Source organism: Drosophila mauritiana, unplaced genomic scaffold (assembly GCF_004382145.1).
Source record: "Drosophila mauritiana strain mau12 unplaced genomic scaffold, ASM438214v1 Y_31, whole genome shotgun sequence".
Taxonomy (NCBI): Eukaryota; Metazoa; Arthropoda; class Insecta; order Diptera; family Drosophilidae; genus Drosophila; species Drosophila mauritiana.
Window position 1 is genome coordinate 105,166 of NW_022881577.1, and position 24,931 is coordinate 130,096.

The window sequence follows — 24,931 nt, forward strand, 5'->3', positions numbered from 1 at the left end:
TTTTTTTTGCAATAACACTGCACCAAAGCCTTGTGCACTTGCATCTGTATGTAACTCTATTTCATCCTTATAACAATATAACCCTAACACTGGAGCTTCCACTAACTTTTTCTTAAGTGTCTCAAAACATTCTAACTCTTTTTTTTCAAACGAAAATTCTTTGTCTTTCTTCAATAAGTCATATTAAGGTTTTGCTATCGTTGAAAAACCCTTAATGAATCTTCTAAAATATGAACACAATCCTAAAAAGCTTCTGACATCATGCACCTTATCTGGTACTGGAAAATCTCTAATTGCTTCTATTCCCTTGTCATTGGCCTGTATTCCCTTACTTGTTATTAAAAATCCTAAATATTGTACACTCGATTGCAGAAACTCACATTTATCCATTCTCAGCTCTAATTTGTTCCTCGTCAACCTGTCAAAAACTTCCCTAAGTACTTCCATATGTTCCTTAATTCCTTTGCTAGCTATCATAATGTCATCCATATATATAATAACTTTATCCTGCCTTATCATATCCTCGAAAATTCTATTAATAAATCTCTGAAAGACCGCCGGTGCATTTTTCAGCCCCATTGGCATCCTTAAAAATTCAAACTGTCCCAAAGGCGTCATAAAAGATGTATATTTCATCGATTCCTTATTAACAAAAACATGAAAGTAGCCATGTTTAAGATCTAACTTCGAGAATATCGTTTTATTTACTAATCTATCCAACAAATCATCAATCAATGGTAAAGGATAATTATCTTTGACCATTGTTTTGTTAAGTTTTCTGTAATCAACACATAATCTTAGGTCTCCTGTTTTCTTTTTCACTAATACTATCGGAGATGCATACTCTGAATCACTCGGTTTAATAATTCCGCTTTTTACATACTCATCTAAGATAATCTGCAGCTTTTCTTTTTCAGTATATGCTAATCTTCTAGGAGAACAACTAAACGGTTTCGGGTCATTTAATCTTAATTGTATTTCACACCGAATCTTTGGTTCATTCGGTCTTTCTTTATTAACATAACAGTTTTCTACCAACTCAATAAATTGACATTTCATATTATGATCCACCTGATCACCTATTTTGTAATCAATTGAGTCATCTATTACATTAATTTCAAGCATTTCCCTCTCCGCTGTGCTTATTTCAGCATTGACAGCTTTCTCTAATTTATTTTTAACCTTGTCACTAATCATTTGACTTTTACTACTACCTTGACTAACACTATCGCTAAATGTTTTACTATTGTTGTACATATTTGTTTCTTCTAGCATTTTATCGCTTTTCTTGTTACATCGACTTCCAATTTTATCCACTGTAATCATTTTCAAGGTGTCCAGATTCAAGCATAAGTTGCATGCTTCCATAAAGTCTCTTCCCAATACTACATCATGACTCATAGACTCATTTGCCACTATTATTAGATTAAAGTGTATTTTATTCAAATTTTTCATAACGTAACACAATATTTTTCCATATGTTTTCAAGGAACTTTTGTTTAATCCGTAAAATGAACTTAAAACTGGTACTTCAATAACATCTTTAGGTACTTTACTAATTTTGATGAACGAAATGGGGCTTCCCGTGTCTATGAGGCATGCTGTAATAAGTTTTGATTTAGAATTGTTCATAAAATTAATTGCAAAATATCTTACGTAATTGTTTTCATCTTTATTCTTGTTTTTCAGGCACTTTGCTGCAAAGTGCCCCATCTCACCACAGGCATAGCATGACCCTTTTTCGCGCTTTGGCTTCCTGCACTCTTTGGCCCAGTGTCCCTTCGAATTGCAATTGAAACAACGCAAGAGTGTGCTGTTATTATTGTTCACCGATGCCACCTTCTTGTCTGCTTCATCCATTTTCGGTAGTTCCACTTCCGCAAATGCCCGCTTTATGTGCTGGATATCTTCAAAGCATTGGATACGGGCTTGGTTACGTAGCATTTGATTCGGAATACCTTCAATGAGGAGCGCCACCAATTCTTCATCATCCATTTGTATTCCATGTGCAAGCATCACCTTATCGTCTGCATAAGCAACAAAGCTTTCGCCCGCTGTCCATTTTCGTTCCTCAAATTTTCGCCTTGCTTCTAACTTCGACTTCCTCTCACCAAACATTGATATAAGCTCAGCCGACAACTGCTCTGTTGGTAGCAATACACGTTCTGGATCTGCATGTAACCACATGCATGCTTTTCCTTTTATCCAGTTCTTTACCACAGTCCTGCCCACGCCTTGGCTCGACAACAAGCACACGGTGTTCTGAAGAGTTTATCGCGGCATGGAGGTGGTTCTCAACATTTGCAATTCCAAGGCGAACCCCAAGACGGACAAGCCCTACGACGACATTAAAATTATTTCAATACACTTAAGTAATTGAGCACCGGGCTTTAATAAAACTTTCAGCGACACTGGTTTTCAAATCTTTGGAGCACCGCAAATGCGCGGCAAAGAAAAAAAAAAAAAAAAAAAAAAGATACCTAAGCGTGACAGTTGCAAACCAAGCTCTATGTCTTCAATGTATTCAGTGAATTGTTGTAAGTTGAAAATTATTAGATTTATCATTTGTTCTCCTTCAAAGTTATTATTTAAATGGTTGGTCAATTCGATTCCTTGGTTAATGACCTTGGAATGATTACGTGGTTAAGTTCTCTTATTTGTACATTATTTTTAGAGAGAAGATGTTCATTTCTCCGTTAAATTTTTCTACTAGATACTGTATTTGTGGTGAGTTATTAATAAGTGATGATATTCGTGGTTTATCGGTAAATCTATTGATCCGGTTTGAAAGATTAGGTAACCGTTTTTGGCCTGGATAGGGGTTACTTCTAGGTATTGTGTGTTAATTGTCGATAGGAGGCATAACATGAGTATCATGCTCGGGAGTAAGCCTGGAATTATCGTTATTATATTTACTTTTATTAATTTTCTTTTTCTTTTTAAACTTAGACTTATAGTGTGTTATATTTCTACCTCTATTTGTTTCTTTGAAATGTTTATCATCTATTTGTCTTACATTTCCTGTCTTTTTGAATGGGTTAGTCGTTTTTGATCTAACTAGAGGGGATTCTTTGAAGTTTGTATCTATGTTAAAGTCGTGTCTGTTTTCATTGAGTTTGTCAATTTTGTGTACTTTATTTTGTTGAGTGTTATAGGCAGGGGCTCCTGCAAAAATGAATATGTCTGCTGGGGTTCGACCAGTTGTGTTGTGTTTTGTTTTGTGATTGTAAATGTAAAGTATTTTTTCAAATTTTGTGAATTGGTTTTCAGGTTCATTTTCGCTTGTTATTATTCTTAATTTTTCATTAACGGTATTATGAAATCGCTCAACGTCAGAGATTCCATTTTTACTTGTTGTTATATTTAAAGTTACTCCTTCTGATTCTAACCAAATTTTAAGTGCAATGCACATGAAGGCGGAGTCTTTGTTGGCTCTTATTTCTATGGGTTTACCCATATCGTTGAATATGCTTAAAATAGCTCTTTTAGTTTCAAGCCAATCTCTACTATTTACTTCTATCAGGGAGGCGTATTTAGAATAAATGTCAATGCATGATAGGAATTGTTTATTGTTTACTAAGTAAAAATCCATGACATACTTTTCTCTGGGACTAAAGGATTCTGGGGTTGTTTCAAGAATTAAATTTGTGTTTCTATGTTCAGTTTTAGCGATGTTACAGATTTTACATTCGTTTATGATGTTTTGGATAAGTTTTTGGTAATCAGGGTAATAGTAAAGTTCTTTGAACTGAAGTGTGAGTTTTTCTATACCATGGTGTAATAATTCTTTATGTGTTTTGAGAATGATTTCCTTGAATTGGGCGTATGTTTGAATGTCTATTAGTTTTCTGCTGGTTTTCATAGTTTTAGTGAAACTGTCGGGACTTATGATTTGAATATACGCATTTTGAAATATTTGAAAGTCGACCTCATCAGGAAAGTAAATAACACTTTTCTTAGTGCAAATGTATTCTTTAATGATATCTTTAGCAAGAGTATCAGTCATTTTTTTATAACTGATTTTAATTCTGGTTTTATGGAAATATTTTATTATTTGGACGTCGTAAAAATTGTCTTTTATGAATTCGAATTGTCTGTTATAATAATTAAGAGGTCTTTCTGTTATTGAAATGTGATTTTGGTTGTCATCTTGTGCACTATGCACAGTAGCTGTTGTGAGCAGGGAAGCTGGGTCATCTTCTCCTCTCTTCTTCTCTAGATAGAGCGTCAGCTACATGATTTTCTTTACCGGGTAGATATTGAATATTATAATCGTATTCGTTAAGTTTTATCTTCCATCTCTGTAATTTCATATTGGGATCTTTTATGTTATTTAGCCATACAAGTGGTCTATGATCACTTAGTATGTCGAACTTTCTACCGAATAGGTAGGACCTAAAATATTTTGTTGCCCATACTATAGCTAATAGTTCTTTTTCTATAGCCGAATAGCTAAGTTCGTGTTCGTTTAGAGTTCTGCTTGCATAGCAGATGGGTTTATGTTCTTGGGATAATACAGCACCTATGGCTATATTACTAGCGTCTGTTGTCAGTGAAAATTTCTTTTCAAAGTTGGGGTATATTAGGATTGGATCGGAAGTGATGAGTACTTTTAGTTTCTCGAAGGCGGACATGTAATCATTATCTTTTGTGTTAATTACTGCTCCTTTCTTTAATTTGGACGTCATAGGTTTTGCTATTTTTGCAAAATTGGGAATGAACTTACGCTAGAATCCGCAGAGTCCAAGGAATGAATTTATTCCTTTTGTGGTTTTAGGAATAGGAAAATAAATAATTGCATTTATTTTGTTAGGGTTTGGTTTTATACCGTCTGTTGTGATAATGTGACCGAGAAATTCTGTTTCTTTCTTCAGAAATTCACATTTATCAAGTTGCAATTTTAGATTAGCTAATCGTAGCTTATCAAATACCTTTTTTAGTGACGTTATGTGTTCTTCCAATGAAGTGGAATAAATGATAATATCATCTAAATAAACTAAACAATCTTTATAAATGAAGTCTTCTAGAAGATTGTTCATGCAGCGTTGAAATGTTGCTGGTGCATTTTTCAGACCAAAAGGCATACGAGTATATTCGTAATGTCCATGTTTTGTTGAAAATGCTGTTTTGGATATTAATTGCTTGTCCATTTGAATTTGATGGAAACCTTCAATGGTTGTGAAGTATTGACAGCGTCCAAGCTTGTCTAATATTTCGTCCATTACTGGAATAGGGAATTTCTCGTCGATGGTTATTTCATTGAGACTACGATAGTCTATGACTAATCGAAATTTTGGTTTACCAGAAGCATCACTTTTCTTTGGCACAATCCAAATTGGAGAACAATAGGGGGACTTAGATTTCCTAATTATTTTTTGTTCTATCATTTCGTTGATTTGCCTGTTGACTTCTTGATCAAACGCTTGGGGGTATTTATATGGTTTTTTATAGATAGGGTTTCGTGTTTTGTATGAATGGAATGTTTAATCGTACTCGTGAAGGTCAAAGTTTCACCTTCTTTGTACTGAATATCACGGTATTCAAGCAAAACGTGGGAAAGTTGCTCCCTTCCCTTCTCCCTCTTCTGTATTTAGATGTTCTAATCTAAATACGTTAGATTCTCTTAACTCGTCATCTAGGGCGTAGTTAGAGGATGTTACTAGAAGGGCTTCTTCTATGTACGGGTTAATAAGAGGGTTTTTCTCAAATTTAGAAGTTTTGGGACACTCATAGGTAGTCTTGGACTCTTCTGGGTTAGATGATCTGGGGCACTGATTGGATGCTGACTCATCTGTTTTTAAGTGGTGTTTCCGCTTAATTTTCTGGAGGTTTTTCTCCTTTTTTTGGATATGTAGAGGGGTTTCCTCTGAATTGGATGATCTGGGGCACTCATTGGTAACCTTTGACTCATCTGATTTTAAGTGGGGTTTCCGCTTAATTTTCCGGAGGGTTTTCTCCTTTTTTGGGGTATGTAGAGGGGTTTCCTCTGAGTTAGATGACTTGGGGCACTCATTGATGGCCTTGGATTCATCTGTTTGGATGTGGTCGTACCACATTTTAAATGTGTAGCCATTTATAGTGACTGTTTGTGTTGAATAATTAATCTGAGTGATAGTTGGTTCTAAATAGTTTCTGCCTAATAGTAAGTCATATTTTTCTGAAAAGTTTTGAATATAGAATGTTTGTTTAATGGGACAAAGTTTGCTTGACTGCAATGAAACGCTTTGATTCAACGTTATAATGCCATTAATAGTGCGGACTTTAACTTTAGAAGGTTTGATTGGGAAATTAAAGAAATTTTGTTTCATAATATTAATTGACGAACCGGTGTCTACTAAGCATTTGAGAGTAATATTATTCATTGTAATTTTTAAGAATGGGTTTCCTCCTCCTCTAAATCGCATCCTGTATCCATTCTGTATTGGGCACTATCACTTTCTCTCTGTCGTTTGACGGGAGGGTATGGGGCACTATTATTTCTTTGTTGAAAATTTAATGGATTCTGGACTCTTCCTGTATTTCATTTTTGTGTGAGTTCTCTTGCTAACCTTGGATTTGGTTCGCAGGGTTTCGGAGTAGTGCTTGGATTTGACTTAGTTGTGTTATGCATAGCATTGCTCACGAAATTTTGATAGTTTCCCTTATTCTTAGAGGTTTGGGGTTGGATTTTGTTAGGATCGGAATAATTTTGGCGTCTTGTTCTGTCATTAAAAGTTATTTCGTATACGCCTTCTTGTTGCGCTATTTGTTTAAGTTTAGATACTGTCGTAATGTCAAATCTAGCAAGAGTCATAAATAACCTATCGGGCAATTTTCTCATGATTACTTCTTTGATTGTATTATTTAATGCATTTGTGTATAATACAGTATTATTGATATCATTTTCTAGCATAAGTTTATTCGATATCGTGAATGATTTTATTTCTAATTCTTCGACGAACTTACGGATACTTCCGTTGAAGGGTGTGTTGTAAATGCGACGGAGTAGTTCTTCACATGGTGTTTGGGTTTTATACTCGCTGATGAGCGCAATCATAAGGGTTGGCAAGGTTGTTGCTCCGGATAACTGGGATACACGTTGAGCATCTCCTGCAAGTTTCATTTCAATTGCGCTGAAGAATACATGCCTTTGCCTGATGTCCGTTGATGGATAGAGCTGAAGTATGAACTCAATCCTTCGGATAAAGGCACTGAGTTCTTGGGTGTTACCGCTGAATATTGGTATTTGCCTAATTTGGCTTAGGGCTTGATTAAGATGGGATTCCGATAACAATTTTACTTGCTCGGTTGCCATGGTTGTTGGTTTTATTATTTTTGGTTTTTTTGTTTTTACACTTTCGTTAACCGTATGCAGTAGGTTTGACTATTATGTGTCAACCACCGATTATACGTAGTTTTTTTGCGGATAAAAAGAGTTAATTGTATTACGATATTATGTTCACTTTAGCGCCGATTCGCGTGGTTCAATCTTAAAAGATACGCTTGGTCGTACAAGGATCTTTTGTCACTAGATTGATATTTGTAAACAACTCGCACAACTTTTTCTATTTATCCTACCGACTGCGCCATTTACGAATTCAGACCGAGTGTTTAATAAAAAAAAAACACGGGAGGTTATTTTATTTATTATTAAACGTTTTATTATTTCCAGTAAAGAAAGAACTAGAGCCTTTGGATTATCACTAGGTTGGATAATGGACTTCGAGGTTGAAGTGGGCTTAGCAGTGTTATCGCGATTGATAACGTACTCAGAACTGAACTAATGTATGGGGACATGTTTGGGTTTATATATGCGGATTGGGATAGCTTAAGAGCGAAGTTTAAGAGAATAAAGTTATCAACGCCTATTCTCCCAGAAAGAGAGGTGTCTTTTCTCCCGTTAAGAGAGGAGCCCCGAAAAATAGGAATAATTTGAGAATCCTGAGACGATTGTGTGGGCGGAAGTTTTTGTTTTTTCAGTTGGCTCGCCAAGTGATGGAATGTTTAGGGGACGTGGATATGGGCTCGCCCCAGAGTCTGGACTTTGGACTTCGGACTTTTGCACTTTGCTGTGCGAAGATGAAAGCTAAGCATAATCGAAGGGCTCTCGATCTTTGAATACATTTCGTACTTAGACATTAATGTGTGTGTGTGATTGTTTACAATAGTGTGTGTGGTTGTGATTGGGGAGTTGTGCGTGTAGATATGTTACTTCCCCATCCTTAAGAAAAAAGCCTGTCCTCAGGCGTTTAGAGTAGGGTACAATACAGGGGTATTGGGGGGTGCAGTATTGTCTGTTTCAGGACTTATAATATTTTCATTTTTTTGCGTTTGATTTTTAAATTTTACAATTAACTTTTGGGGTATAGTTTTATATTTATAGATAAAGTACAATATTACAATAATAACTATCATGATTAATGTTGCAAGTGTTATTATTTGAAAGATATTATTCGTCTGATTGTGTTGTTCGATTATTTCTTTTGCCTGGATGTATTCGAGTGGTTCAAGTTTTGTTACATTATTGTTTACATAGATAGTTTGACTATAGTCTAACATTGTGTTGGTAATTAATATTTCTTCTAATTGGACCGAACAATTAAATGCTTTTATCATGTTATTGCCTTCTATTATAGTTTCTCTATTGATACAGTTTTGGTTTAGGATAGTCTTGGGAAGGTTCCAAGTTGTGATTATATTAGGTTCTACATATTTTATTTCAAAATCAGAATGTGTTTTACTGTAACTACATTGTGTTGGGACCTGGTTTAGTATACCAATTATACACTTATTTACAACTAAGCTTTGAGAACTTGCCGTGTATGTTTGATTATTGTGTGAAAAATATTTGTCATGTATTGTTTCGGTTAGTATGTAACTTTTTCCGTCTGGGTAGGGTATTATTTTAAAAACGGGTGTTTTGGTTATTTCTCTTGGAATTTGGGATATTATCAGGATTTCGTTCGTATCAGATTTAAGACAAGCTGAAGTTTTAATATTAAGAAGTTTTTCAGTATTGACGTGGGTTAATGAGTCGTGTTTTGGATTAAAGATCAATTATTTTGTTTATTATTTTCCGAAATGAATGATAAAACCAAGGAAGACCTAAAGCGCAGTGCCCCGGAGGAGGAGGATGAACCTCAGGGGGAAGCAGTGTCATCCGAAAAAGAGGAGGAAGCCGAGAAGGACGCCTGGATTGGACCCATGCCGTCAGAGCAGAGCGCTCCTGTGCCCGCCAAGAAAAATAAGGTCCTGCCCTATGAACACATCTACCTGGAGAACCTGCCAAATGCTGAGAGCTATGAGAGGAGCTACATGCACCGCGATGTGATCACCCAATTGGTGTGCACGAAGACGGATTTCGTGGTGACCGCCAGTCTGGATGGACACATCAAATTCTGGAAGAAGGGCGAGCTGGGCATCGAGTTCGTCAAGCACTTCCGCAGCCACCTCGTCCCCATCAAATCACTGACCACCAATGACAGCGGCACGCTGCTATGCTCGGCGGCCACGGATCAGACAGCCAAGGTCTTCGATGTAGTCAACTTCGACATGATCAACATCATTCGATTGGGCTATACGCCGCAGTGCAGCGAGTGGATAAATGGGCCGGGAGATGCCGTGCAAGCACTGGCCATCTCGGATTCAGAGAGCAGCCGCATACACATCTACGACGGGCAAGGAGGCGGAGAAGCCCTTCACACCTTGGAGAAACTTCACTCGGCCCCCGTGGTGGCAATGTGCTTCAATGTGGCAATGGAGACCGTCATTTCTGTCGATCGCAATGGTATTCTGGAATACTGGCAAAACTCCAAGTACGACTACAAGTTTCCACAGCGCCTGGTGAATTTTGACTCCAAGCTAGACACAAGCCTCTTTGAGTTTGCAAAACAGAAGACTCAAGTCACGGGCTTAGCTGCCACGCCGGATGGAAAGCATTTTGCCGCCATTTCCACAGATCGCAAGGTCCGCGTCTTTCAGTTCAACACGGGCAAGTTGATCCGGGTATTCGATGAAGCTCTATCTACATACACCCAAATGCAGCAAACGAAGCACGCCCTGCCCAACATCAATGTGGTCACGAATCGGTGCGTCACAATTCTGGGAAAAACCGACAACATACGGCCCCTCCAGGTGGCCTTGTTCCAAGGAAGAATTAAGCGCCAAAAAGCTGCTATAACAATGGAGCAAGAGTCCAGTGAAAACCCAGCACTCCAGAATATCCTCAATGATCCGACAGCCTTTTGCACTGCCTACAAGAAAAGCCGCTTCTACTTGTACAGCCGAAGACTGCCCTCGGATCTGCAGGATGTCGACCGTAATATTTTCAACGAGAAACCCTCGAAGGAGGACATTATCGCCGTGCTGGAAGCCTCAGTCGTGCAACGCATCTACGAGAACGTGGTGCTCCACACCACGAAAGGCGATATCCACATGAGGCTGTTCTTCAAGGAGGTTCCAAAGACGGTTGAGAACTTCTGTGTTCATGCGAATATTCCATATTCCATCGCGTGATCAAGGGCTTCATGGTGCAGACTGGCGATCCCACGGGAACGGGCACGGGCGGCAAATCCATTTGGGGTAGCGATTTCAAAGACGAGTTCGTGCCGAGCCTGAAACACGATCGACCCTACACGGTCAGCATGGCTATCGCGGGTCCGAACACGAATGGCAGCCAGTTCTTTACCACAGTCCTGCCCACGCCTTGGCTCGACAACAAGCACACGGTGTTCTGAAGAGTTTATCGCGGCATGGAGGTGGTTCTCAACATTTGCAATTCCAATGCGAACCCCAAGACGGACAAGCCCTACGACGACATTAAAATTATTTCAATACACTTAAGTAATTGAGCACCGGGCTTTAATAAAACTTTCAGCGACACTGGTTTTCAAATCTTTGGAGCACCGCAAATGCGCGGCAAAGAAAAAAAAAAAATACCTAAGCGTGTCAGTTGCAAACCAAGCTCTATGTCTTCAATGTATTCAGTGAATTGTTGTAAGTTGAAAATTATTAGATTTATCATTTGTTCTCCTTCAAAGTTATTATTTAAATGGTTGGTCAATTCGATTCCTTGGTTAATGACCTTGGAATGATTACGTGGTTAAGTTCTCTTATTTGTACATTATTTTTAGAGAGAAGATGTTCATTTCTCCGTTAAATTTTTCTACTAGATACTGTATTTGTGGTGAGTTATTAATAAGTGATGATATTCGTGGTTTATCGGTAAATCTATTGATCCGGTTTGAAAGATTAGGTAACCGTTTTTGGCCTGGATAGGGGTTACTTCTAGGTATTGTGTGTTAATTGTCGATAGGAGGCATAACATGAGTATCATGCTCGGGAGTAAGCCTGGAATTATCGTTATTATATTTACTTTTATTAATTTTCTTTTTCTTTTTAAACTTAGACTTATAGTGTGTTATATTTCTACCTCTATTTGTTTCTTTGAAATGTTTATCATCTATTTGTCTTACATTTCCTGTCTTTTTGAATGGGTTAGTCGTTTTTGATCTAACTAGAGGGGATTCTTTGAAGTTTGTATCTATGTTAAAGTCGTGTCTGTTTTCATTGAGTTTGTCAATTTTGTGTACTTTATTTTGTTGAGTGTTATAGGCAGGGGCTCCTGCAAAAATGAATATGTCTGCTGGGGTTCGACCAGTTGTGTTGTGTTTTGTTTTGTGATTGTAAATGTAAAGTATTTTTTCAAATTTTGTGAATTGGTTTTCAGGTTCATTTTCGCTTGTTATTATTCTTAATTTTTCATTAACGGTTTTATGAAATCGCTCAACGTCAGAGATTCCATTTTTACTTGTTGTTATATTTAAAGTTACTCCTTCTGATTCTAACCAAATTTTAAGTGCAATGCACATGAAGGCGGAGTCTTTGTTGGCTTTTATTTCTATGGGTTTACCCATATCGTTGAATATGCTTAAAATAGCTCTTTTAGTTTCAAGCCAATCTCTACTATTTACTTCTATCAGGGAGGCGTATTTAGAATAAATGTCAATGCATGATAGGAATTGTTTATTGTTTACTAAGTAAAAATCCATGACATACTTTTCTCTGGGACTAAAGGATTCTGGGGTTGTTTCAAGAATTAAATTTGTGTTTCTATGTTCAGTTTTAGCGATGTTACAGATTTCACATTCGTTTATGATGTTTTGGATAAGTTTTTGGTAATCAGGGTAATAGTAAAGTTCTTTGAACTGAAGTGTGAGTTTTTCTATACCATGGTGTAATAATTCTTTATGTGTTTTGAGAATGATTTCCTTGAATTGGGCGTATGTTTGAATGTCTATTAGTTTTCTGCTGGTTTTCATAGTTTTAGTGAAACTGTCGGGACTTATGATTTGAATATACGCATTTTGAAATATTTGAAAGTCGACCTCATCAGGAAAGTAAATAACACTTTTCTTAGTGCAAATGTATTCTTTAATGATATCTTTAGCAAGGGTATCAGTCATTTTTTTATAACTGATTTTAATTCTGGTTTTATGGAAATATTTTATTATTTGGACGTCGTAAAAATTGTCTTTTATGAATTCGAATTGTCTGTTATAATAATTAAGAGGTCTTTCTGTTATTGAAATGTGATTTTGGTTGTCATCTTGTGCACTATGCACAGTAGCTGTTGTGAGCAGGGAAGCTGGGTCATCTTCTCCTAGGAAGTTTTCCTTAATTTGAACTCTAGATAGAGCGTCAGCTACATGATTTTCTTTACCGGGTAGATATTGAATATTATAATCGTATTCGTTAAGTTTTATCTTCCATCTCTGTAATTTCATATTGGGATCTTTTATGTTATTTAGCCATACAAGTGGTCTATGATCACTTAGTATGTCGAACTTTCTACCGAATAGGTAGGACCTAAAATATTTTGTTGCCCATACTATAGCTAATAGTTCTTTTTCTATAGCCGAATAGCTAAGTTCGTGTTCGTTTAGAGTTCTGCTTGCATAGCAGATGGGTTTATGTTCTTGGGATAATACAGCACCTATGGCTATATTACTAGCGTCTGTTGTCAGTGAAAATTTCTTTTCAAAGTTGGGGTATATTAGGATTGGATCGGAAGTGATGAGTACTTTTAGTTTCTCGAAGGCGGACATGTAATCATTATCTTTTGTGTTAATTACTGCTCCTTTCTTTAATTTGGACGTCATAGGTTTTGCTATTTTTGCAAAATTGGGAATGAACTTACGCTAGAATCCGCAGAGTCCAAGGAATGAATTTATTCCTTTTGTGGTTTTAGGAATAGGAAAATTAATAATTGCATTTATTTTGTTAGGGTTTGGTTTTATACCGTCTTTTGTGATAATGTGACCGAGAAATTCTCTTTCTTTCTTCAGAAATTCACATTTATCAAGTTGCAATTTTAGATTAGCTAATCGTAGCTTATCAAATACCTTTTTTAGTGACGTTATGTGTTCTTCCAATGAAGTGGAATAAATGATAATATCATCTAAATAAACTAAACAATCTTTATAAATTAAGTCTTCTAGAAGATTGTTCATGCAGCGTTGAAATGTTACTGGTGCATTTTTCAGACCAAAAGGCATACGAGTATATTCGTAATGTCCATGTTTTGTTGAAAATGCTGTTTTGGATATTGATTGCTTGTCCATTTGAATTTGATGGAAACCTTTAGCTAAATCAATGGTTGTGAAGTATTGACAGCGTCCAAGCTTGTCTAATATTTCGTCCATTACTGGAATAGGGAATTTCTCGTCGATGGTTATTTCATTGAGACTACGATAGTCTATGACTAATCGAAATTTTTGTTTACCAGAAGCATCACTTTTCTTTGGCACAATCCAAATTGGAGAACAATAGGGGGACTTAGATTTCCTAATTATTTTTTGTTCTATCATTTCGTTGATTTGCCTGTTGACTTCTTGATCAAACGCTTGGGGGTATTTATATGGTTTTTTATAGATAGGGTTTCGTGTTTTGTATGAATGGAATGTTTAATCGTACTCGTGAAGGTCAAAGTTTCACCTTCTTTGTACTGAATATCACGGTATTCAAGCAAAACGTGGGAAAGTTGCTCCCTTCCCTTCTCCCTCTTCTGTATTTAGATGTTCTAATCTAAATACGTTAGATTCTCTTAACTCGTCATCTAGGGCGTAGTTAGAGGATGTTACTAGAAGGGCTTCTTCTATGTACGGGTTAATAAGAGGGTTTTTCTCAAATTTAGAAGTCTTGGGACACTCATAGGTAGTCTTGGACTCTTCTGGGTTAGATGATCTGGGGCACTGATTGGATGCTGACTCATCTGTTTTTAAGTGGTGTTTCCGCTTAATTTTCTGGAGGTTTTTCTCCTTTTTTTGGATATGTAGAGGGGTTTCCTCTGAATTGGATGATCTGGGGCACTCATTGGTAACCTTTGACTCATCTGATTTTAAGTGGGGTTTCCGCTTAATTTTCCCGACGGTTTTCTCCTTTTTTGGGGTATGTAGAGGGGTTTCCTCTGAGTTAGATGACTTGGGGCACTCATTGATGGCCTTGGATTCATCTGTTTGGATGTGGTCGTACCACATTTTAAATGTGTAGCCATTTATAGTGACTGTTTGTGTTGAATAATTAATCTGAGTGTTAGTTGGTTCTAAATAGTTTCTGCCTAATAGTAAGTCATATTTTTCTGAAAAGTTTTGAATATAGAATGTTTGTTTAATGGGACAAAGTTTGCTTGACTGCAATGAAACGCTTTGATTCAACGTTATAATGCCATTAATAGTGCGGACTTTAACTTTAGAAGGTTTGATTGGGAAATTAAAGAAATTTTGTTTCATAATATTAATTGACGAACCGGTGTCTACTAAGCATTTGAGAGTAATATTATTCATTGTAATTTTTAAGAATGGGTTTCCTCCTCCTCTAAATCGCATCCTGTATCCATTCTGTATTGGGCACTATCACTCTGTCGTTTGACGGGAGGGTATGGGGCACTATTATTTCTTTGTTGAAAATTTAATGGATTCTGGACTCTTCCTGTATTTCATTTTTGTGTGAGTTCTCTTGCTAACCTTGGATTTGGTTCGCAGGGTTTCGGAGTAGTGCTTGGATTTGACTTAGTTGTGTTATGCATAGCATTGCTCACGAAATTTTGATAGTTTCCCTTATTCTTAGAGGTTTGGGGTTGGATTTTGTTAGGATCGGAATAATTTTGGCGTCTTGTTCTGTCATTAAAAGTTATTTCGTATACGCCTTCTTGTTGCGCTATTTGTTTAAGTTTAGATACTGTCGTAATGTCAAATCTAGCAAGAGTCATAAATAACCTATCGGGCAATTTTCTCATGATTACTTCTTTGATTGTATTATTTAGTGCATTTGTGTATAATACAGTATTATTGATATCATTTTCTAGCATAAGTTTATTCGATATCGTGAATGATTTTATTTCTAATTCTTCGACGAACTTACGGATACTTCCGTTGAAGGGTGTGTTGTAAATGCGACGGAGTAGTTCTTCACATGGTGTTTGGGTTTTATACTCGCTGATGAGCGCAATCATAAGGGTTGGCAAGGTTGTTGCTCCGGATAACTGGGATACACGTTGAGCATCTCCTGCAAGTTTCATTTCAATTGCGCTGAAGAATACATGCCTTTGCCTGATGTCCGTTGATGGATAGAGCTGAAGTATGAACTCAATCCTTCGGATAAAGGCACTGAGTTCTTGGGTGTTACCGCTGAATATTGGTATTTGCCTAATTTGGCTTAGGGCTTGATTAAGATGGGATTCCGATAACAATTTTACTTGCTCGGTTGCCATGGTTGTTGGTTTTATTATTTTTGGTTTTTTTGTTTTTACACTTTCGTTAACCGTATGCAGTAGGTTTGACTATTATGTGTCAACCACCGATTATACGTAGTTTTTTTGCGGATAAAAAGAGTTAATTGTATTACGATATTATGTTCACTTTAGCGCCGATTCGCGTGGTTCAATCTTAAAAGATACGCTTGGTCGTACAAGGATCTTTTGTCACTAGATTGATATTTGTAAACAACTCGCACAACTTTTTCTATTTATCCTACCGACTGCGCCATTTACGAATTCAGACCGAGTGTTTAATAAAAAAAAGAACACGGGAGGTTATTTTATTTATTATTAAACGTTTTATTATTTCCAGTAAAGAAAGAACTAGAGCCTTTGGATTATCACTAGGTTGGATAATGGACTTCGAGGTTGAAGTGGGCTTAGCAGTGTTATCGCGATTGATAACGTACTCAGAACTGAACTAATGTATGGGGACATGTTTGGGTTTATATATGCGGATTGGGATAGCTTAAGAGCGAAGTTTAAGAGAATAAAGTTATCAACGCCTATTCTCCCAGAAAGAGAGGTGTCTTTTCTCCCGTTAAGAGAGGAGCCCCGAAAAATAGGAATAATTTGAGAATCCTGAGACGATTGTGTGGGCGGAAGTTTTTGTTTTTTCAGTTGGCTCGCCAAGTGATGGAATGTTTAGGGGACGTGGATATGGGCTCGCCCCAGAGTCTGGACTTTGGACTTCGGACTTTTGCACTTTGCTGTGCGAAGATGAAAGCTAAGCATAATCGAAGGGCTCTCGATCTTTGAATACATTTCGTACTTAGACATTAATGTGTGTGTGTGATTGTTTACAATAGTGTGTGTGGTTGTGATTGGGGAGTTGTGCGTGTAGATATGTTACTTCCCCATCCTTAAGAAAAAAGCCTGTCCTCAGGCGTTTAGAGTAGGGTACAATACAGGGGTATTGGGGGGTGCAGTATTGTCTGTTTCAGGACTTATAATATTTTCATTTTTTTGCGTTTGATTTTTAAATTTTACAATTAACTTTTGGGGTATAGTTTTATATTTATAGATAAAGTACAATATTACAATAATAACTATCATGATTAATGTTGCAAGTGTTATTATTTGAAAGATATTATTCGTCTGATTGTGTTGTTCGATTATTTCTTTTGCCTGGATGTATTCGAGTGGTTCAAGTTTTGTTACATTATTGTTTACATAGATAGTTTGACTATAGTCTAACATTGTGTTGGTAATTAATATTTCTTCTAATTGGACCGAACAATTAAATGCTTTTATCATGTTATTGCCTTCTATTATAGTTTCTCTATTGATACAGTTTTGGTTTAGGATAGTCTTGGGAAGGTTCCAAGTTGTGATTATATTAGGTTCTACATATTTTATTTCAAAATCAGAATGTGTTTTACTGTAACTACATTGTGTTGGGACCTGGTTTAGTATACCAATTATACACTTATTTACAACTAAGCTTTGAGAACTTGCCGTGTATGTTTGATTATTGTGTGAAAAATATTTGTCATGTATTGTTTCGGTTAGTATGTAACTTTTTCCGTCTGGGTAGGGTATTATTTTAAAAACGGGTGTTTTGGTTATTTCTCTTGGAATTTGGGATATTATCAGGATTTCGTTCGTATCAGATTTAAGACAAGCTGAAGTTTTAATATTAAGAAGTTTTTCAGAATTGACGTGGGTTAATGAGTCGTGTTTTGGATTAAAGATCAATTATTTTGTTTATTATTTTCCGAAATGAATGATAAAACCAAGGAAGACCTAAAGCGCAGTGCTCCGGAGGAGGAGGATGAACCTCAGGGGGAAGCAGTGTCATCCGAAAAAGAGGCGGAAGCCGAGAAGGACGCCTGGATTGGACCCATGCCGTCAGAGCAGAGCGCTCCTGTGCCCGCCAAGAAAAATAAGGTCCTGCCCTATGAACACATCTACCTGGAGAACCTGCCAAATGCTGAGAGCTATGAGAGGAGCTACATGCACCGCGATGTGATCACCCAATTGGTGTGCACGAAGACGGATTTCGTGGTGACCGCCAGTCTGGATGGACACATCAAATTCTGGAAGAAGGGCGAGCTGGGCATCGAGTTCGTCAAGCACTTCCGCAGCCACCTCGTCCCCATCAAATCACTGACCACCAATGACAGCGGCACGCTGCTATGCTCGGCGGCCACGGATCAGACAGCCAAGGTCTTCGATGTAGTCAACTTCGACATGATCAACATCATTCGATTGGGCTATACGCCGCAGTGCAGCGAGTGGATAAATGGGCCGGGAGATGCCGTGCAAGCACTGGCCATCTCGGATTCAGAGAGCAGCCGCATACACATCTACGACGGGCAAGGAGGCGGAGAAGCCCTTCACACCTTGGAGAAACTTCACTCGGCCCCCGTGGTGGCAATGTGCTTCAATGTGGCAATGGAGACCGTCATTTCTGTCGATCGCAATGGTATTCTGGAATACTGGCAAAACTCCAAGTACGACTACAAGTTTCCACAGCGCCTGGTGAATTTTGACTCCAAGCTAGACACAAGCCTCTTTGAGTTTGCAAAACAGAAGACTCAAGTCACGGGCTTAGCTGCCACGCCGGATGGAAAGCATTTTGCCGCCATTTCCACAGATCGCAAGGTCCGCGTCTTTCAGTTCAACACGGGCAAGTTGATCCGGGTATTCGATGAAGCTCTATCTACATACACCCAAATGCAGCAAACGAAGCACGCCCTGCCCAACATCAATGTGGTCACGAATCGGTGCGTCACAATTCTGGGAAAAACCGACAACATACGGCCCCTCCAGGTGGCCTTGTTCCAAGGAAGAATTAAGCGCCAAAAAGCTGCTATAACAATGGAGCAAGAGTCCAGTGAAAACCCAGCACTCCAGAATATCCTCAATGATCCGACAGCCTTTTGCACTGCCTACAAGAAAAGCCGCTTCTACTTGTACAGCCGAAGACTGCCCTCGGATCTGCAGGATGTCGACCGTAATATTTTCAACGAGAAACCCTCGAAGGAGGACATTATCGCCGTGCTGGAAGCCTCAGTCGTGCAACGCATCTACGAGAACGTGGTGCTCCACACCACGAAAGGCGATATCCACATGAGGCTGTTCTTCAAGGAGGTTCCAAAGACGGTTGAGAACTTCTGTGTTCATGCGAATATTCCATATTCCATCGCGTGATCAAGGGCTTCATGGTGCAGACTGGCGATCCCACGGGAACGGGCACGGGCGGCAAATCCATTTGGGGTAGCGATTTCAAAGACGAGTTCGTGCCGAGCCTGAAACACGATCGACCCTACACGGTCAGCATGGCTATCGCGGGTCCGAACACGAATGGCAGCCAGTTCTTTACCACAGTCCTGCCCACGCCTTGGCTCGACAACAAGCACACGGTGTTCTGAAGAGTTTATCGCGGCATGGAGGTGGTTCTCAACATTTGCAATTCCAATGCGAACCCCAAGACGGACAAGCCCTACGACGACATTAAAATTATTTCAATACACTTAAGTAATTGAGCACCGGGCTTTAATAAAACTTTCAGCGACACTGGTTTTCAAATCTTTGGAGCACCGCAAATGCGCGGCAAAGAAAAAAAAAAAAATACCTAAGCGTGTCAGTTGCAAACCAAGCTCTATGTCTTCAATGTATTCAGTGAATTGTTGTAAGTTGAAAATTATTAGATTTATCATTTGTTCTCCTTCAAAGTTATTATTTAAATGGTTGGTCAATTCGATTCCTTGGTTAATGACCTTGGAATGATTACGTGGTTAAGTTCTCTTATTTGTACATTATTTTTAGAGAGAAGATGTTCATTTCTCCGTTAAATTTTTCTACTAGATACTGTATTTGTGGTGAGTTATTAATAAGTGATGATATTCGTGGTTTATCGGTAAATCTATTGATCCGGTTTGAAAGATTAGGTAACCGTTTTTGGCCTGGATAGGGGTTACTTCTAGGTATTGTGTGTTAATTGTCGATAGGAGGCATAACATGAGTATCATGCTCGGGAGTAAGCCTGGAATTATCGTTATTATATTTACTTTTATTAATTTTCTTTTTCTTTTTAAACTTAGACTTATAGTGTGTTATATTTCTACCTCTATTTGTTTCTTTGAAATGTTTATCATCTATTTGTCTTACATTTCCTGTCTTTTTGAATGGGTTAGTCGTTTTTGATCTAACTAGAGGGGATTCTTTGAAGTTTGTATCTATGTTAAAGTCGTGTCTGTTTTCATTGAGTTTGTCAATTTTGTGTACTTTATTTTGTTGAGTGTTATAGGCAGGGGCTCCTGCAAAAATGAATATGTCTGCTGGGGTTCGACCAGTTGTGTTGTGTTTTGTTTTGTGATTGTAAATGTAAAGTATTTTTTCAAATTTTGTGAATTGGTTTTCAGGTTCATTTTCGCTTGTTATTATTCTTAATTTTTCATTAACGGTATTATGAAATCGCTCAACGTCAGAGATTCCATTTTTACTTGTTGTTATATTTAAAGTTACTCCTTCTGATTCTAACCAAATTTTAAGTGCAATGCACATGAAGGCGGAGTCTTTGTTGGCTCTTATTTCTATGGGTTTACCCATATCGTTGAATATGCTTAAAATAGCTCTTTTAGTTTCAAGCCAATCTCTACTATTTACTTCTATCAGGGAGGCGTATTTAGAATAAATGTCAATGCATGATAGGAATTGTTTATTGTTTACTAAGTAAAAATCCATGACATACTTTTCTCTGGGACTAAAGGATTCTGGGGTTGTTTCAAGAATTAAATTTGTGTTTCTATGTTCAGTTTTAGCGATGTTACAGATTTCACATTCGTTTATGATGTTTTGGATAAGTTTTTGGTAATCAGGGTAATAGTAAAGTTCTTTGAACTGAAGTGTGAGTTTTTCTATACCATGGTGTAATAATTCTTTATGTGTTTTGAGAATGATTTCCTTGAATTGGGCGTATGTTTGAATGTCTATTAGTTTTCTGCTGGTTTTCATAGTTTTAGTGAAACTGTCGGGACTTATGATTTGAATATACGCATTTTGAAATATTTGAAAGTCGACCTCATCAGGAAAGTAAATAACACTTTTCTTAGTGCAAATGTATTCTTTAATGATATCTTTAGCAAGAGTATCAGTCATTTTTTTATAACTGATTTTAATTCTGGTTTTATGGAAATATTTTATTATTTGGACGTCGTAAAAATTGTCTTTTATGAATTCGAATTGTCTGTTATAATAATTAAGAGGTCTTTCTGTTATTGAAATGTGATTTTGGTTGTCATCTTGTGCACTATGCACAGTAGCTGTTGTGAGCAGGGAAGCTGGGTCATCTTCTCCTAGGAAGTTTTCCTTAATTTGAACTCTAGATAGAGCGTCAGCTACATGATTTTCTTTACCGGGTAGATATTGAATATTATAATCGTATTCGTTAAGTTTTATCTTCCATCTCTGTAATTTCATATTGGGATCTTTTATGTTATTTAGCCATACAAGTGGTCTATGATCTCTTAGTATGTCGAACTTTCTACCGAATAGGTAGGACCTAAAATATTTTGTTGCCCATACTATAGCTAATAGTTCTTTTTCTATAGCCGAATAGCTAAGTTCGTGTTCGTTTAGAGTTCTGCTTGCATAGCAGATGGGTTTATGTTCTTGGGATTATACAGCACCTATGGCTATATTACTAGCGTCTGTTGTCAGTGAAAATTTCTTTTCAAAGTTGGGGTATATTAGGATTGGATCGGAAGTGATGAGTACTTTTAGTTTCTCGAAGGCGGACATGTAATCATTATCTTTTGTGTTAATTACTGCTCCTTTCTTTAATTTGGACGTCATAGGTTTTGCTATTTTTGCAAAATTGGGAATGAACTTACGCTAGAATCCGCAGAGTCCAAGGAATGAATTTATTCCTTTTGTGGTTTTAGGAATAGGAAAATTAATAATTGCATTTATTTTGTTAGGGTTTGGTTTTATACCGTCTTTTGTGATAATGTGACCGAGAAATTCTCTTTCTTTCTTCAGAAATTCACATTTATCAAGTTGCAATTTTAGATTAGCTAATCGTAGCTTATCAAATACCTTTTTTAGTGACGTTATGTGTTCTTCCAATGAAGTGGAATAAATGATAATATCATCTAAATAAACTAAACAATCTTTATAAATTAAGTCTTCTAGAAGATTGTTCATGCAGCGTTGAAATGTTGCTGGTGCATTTTTCAGACCAAAAGGCATACGAGTATATTCGTAATGTCCATGTTTTGTTGAAAATGCTGTTTTGGATATTGATTGCTTGTCCATTTGAATTTGATGGAAACCTTTAGCTAAATCAATGGTTGTGAAGTATTGACAGCGTCCAAGCTTGTCTAATATTTCGTCCATTACTGGAATAGGGAATTTCTCGTCGATGGTTATTTCATTGAGACTACGATAGTCTATGACTAATCGAAATTTTGGTTTACCAGAAGCATCACTTTTCTTTGGCACAATCCAAATTGGAGAACAATAGGGGGACTTAGATTTCCTAATTATTTTTTGTTCTATCATTTCGTTTATTTGCCTGTTGACTTCTTGATCAAACGCTTGGGGGTATTTATATGGTTTTTTATAGATAGGGTTTCGTGTTTTGTATGAATGGAATGTTTAATCGTACTCGTGAAGGTCAAAGTTTCACCTTCTTTGTACTGAATATCACGGTATTCAAGCAAAACGTGGGAAAGTTGCTCCCTTCCCTTCTCCCTCTTATGTATTTAGATGTTCTAATCTAAATACGTTAGATTCTCTTAACTCGTCATCTAGGGCGTAGTTAGAGGATGTTACTAGAAGGGCTTCTTCTATGTACGGGTTAATAAGAGGGTTTTTCTCAAATTTAGAAGTCTTGGGACACTCATAGGTAGTCTTGGACTCTTCTGGGTTAGATGATCTGGGGCACTGATTGGATGCTGACTCATCTGTTTTTAAGTGGTGTTTCCGCTTAATTTTCTGGAGGTTTTTCTCCTTTTTTTGGATATGTAGAGGGGTTTCCTCTGAATTGGATGATCTGGGGCACTCATTGGTAACCTTTGACTCATCTGATTTTAAGTGGGGTTTCCGCTTAATTTTCCCGAGGGTTTTCTCCTTTTTTGGGGTATGTAGAGGGGTTTCCTCTGAGTTAGATGACTTGGGGCACTCATTGATGGCCTTGGATTCATCTGTTTGGATATGGTCGTACCACATTTTAAATGTGTAGCCATTTATAGTGACTGTTTGTGTTGAATAATTAATCTGAGTGTTAGTTGGTTCTAAATAGTTTCTGCCTAATAGTAAGTCATATTTTTCTGAAAAGTTTTGAATATAGAATGTTTGTTTAATGGGACAAAGTTTGCTTGACTGCAATGAAACGCTTTGATTCAACGTTATAATGCCATTAATAGTGCGGACTTTAACTTTAGAAGGTTTGATTGGGAAATTATTAATTGACGAACCGGTGTCTACTAAGCATTTGAGAGTAATATTATTCATTGTAATTTTTAAGAATGGGTTTCCTCCTACTCTAAATCGCTTTCTGATTCCGAGGCTGGTTGAAGAAAATTTTCGCATCCTGTATCCATTCTGTATTGGGCACTATCACTTTCTCTCTGTCGTTTGACGGGAGGGTATGGGGCACTATTATTTCTTTGTTGAAAATTTAATGGATTCTGGACTCTTCCTGTATTTTATTTTTGTGTGAGTTCTCTTGCTAACCTTGGATTTGGTTCGCAGGGTCTCGGAGTAGTGCTTGGATTTGACTTAGTTGTGTTATGCATAGCATTGCTAACGAAATTTTGATAGTTTCCCTTATTCTTAGAGGTTTGGGGTTGGATTTTGTTAGGATCGGAACAATTTTGGGGTCTTGTTCTGTCATTGAAAGTTATTTTGTATACGCCTTCTTGTTGCGCTATTTGTTTAAGATACTGTCGTAATGTCAAATCTAGCAAGAGTCATAAATAACCTATCGGGCAATTTGATTACTTCTTTGATTGTATTATTTAATGCATTTGTGTATAATACAGTATTATTGATATCATTTTCTAGCATAAGTTTATTCGATATCGTGAATGATTTTATTTCTAATTCTTCGACGAACTTACGGATACTTCCGTTGAAGGGTGTGTTGTAAATGCGACGGAGTAGTTCTTCACATGGTGTTTGGGTTTTATACTCGCTGATGAGCGCAATCATAAGGGTTGGCAAGGTTGTTGCTCCGGATAACTAGGATACACGTTGAGCATCTCCTGAAAGTTGCATTTCAATTGCGCTGAAGAATACATGCCTTTGCCTGATGCCCGTTGATGGATAGAGCTGAAGTATGAACTCAATCCTTCGGATAAAGGCACTGAGTTCTTGGTTGTTACCGCTGAATATTGGTATTTGCCTAATTTGGCTTAGGGCTTGATTAAGATGGGATTCCGATAACAATTTTACTTGCTCGGTTGCCATGGTTGTTGGTTTTATTATTTTTGGTTTTTTTGTTTTTACACTTTCGTTAACCGTATGCAGTAGGTTTGACTATTATGTGTCAACCACCGATTATGCGTAGTTTTTTTGCGGATAAAAATAGTTAATTGTATTACGATATTATGTTCACTTTAGCGCCGATTCGCGTGGTTCAATCTTAAAAGATACGCTTGGTCGTACAAGGATCTTTTGTCACTAGATTGATATTTGTAAACAACTCGCACAACTTTTTCTATTTATCCTACCGACTGCGCCATTTACGAATTCAGACCGAGTGTTTAATAAAAAAAAGAACACAGGAGGTTATTTTATTTATTATTAAACGTTTTATTATTTCCAGTAAAGGAAGAACTAGAGCCTTTGGATTATCACTAGGTTTGATAATGGACTTCAAGGTTGAAGTGGGCTTAGCAGTGTTATCGCGATTGATAACGTACTCAGAACTGAACTAATGTATGGGGACATGTTTTGGTTTATATAGGCGGATTGGGATAGCTTAAGAGCGAAGCTTAAGAGAATAAAGTTATCAACGTCTATTCTCCCGGAAAGAGAGGTGTCTATTCTCCCGTTAAGAGAGGAGCCCCGAAAAATAGGAGTAATTTGAGAATCCTGAGACGATTGTGTGGGCGGAAGTTTTTGTTTTTTCAGTTGGCTCGCCAAGTGATGGAATGTTTAGGGGACGTGGACATTGGCTCGCCC

The 24,931-nt window shown here is 37.4% G+C and overlaps 2 pseudogenes; both read left to right on the top strand.

The window, feature by feature from the left end:
- The first annotated feature begins 9,060 nt into the window (after nucleotides 1-9,060).
- LOC117150086 lies at nucleotides 9,061-10,860 on the top strand (annotated as a pseudogene).
- A 6,655-nt stretch (nucleotides 10,861-17,515) lies between these two features.
- LOC117150088 lies at nucleotides 17,516-19,315 on the top strand (annotated as a pseudogene).
- Nucleotides 19,316-24,931: the final 5,616 nt, after the last annotated feature.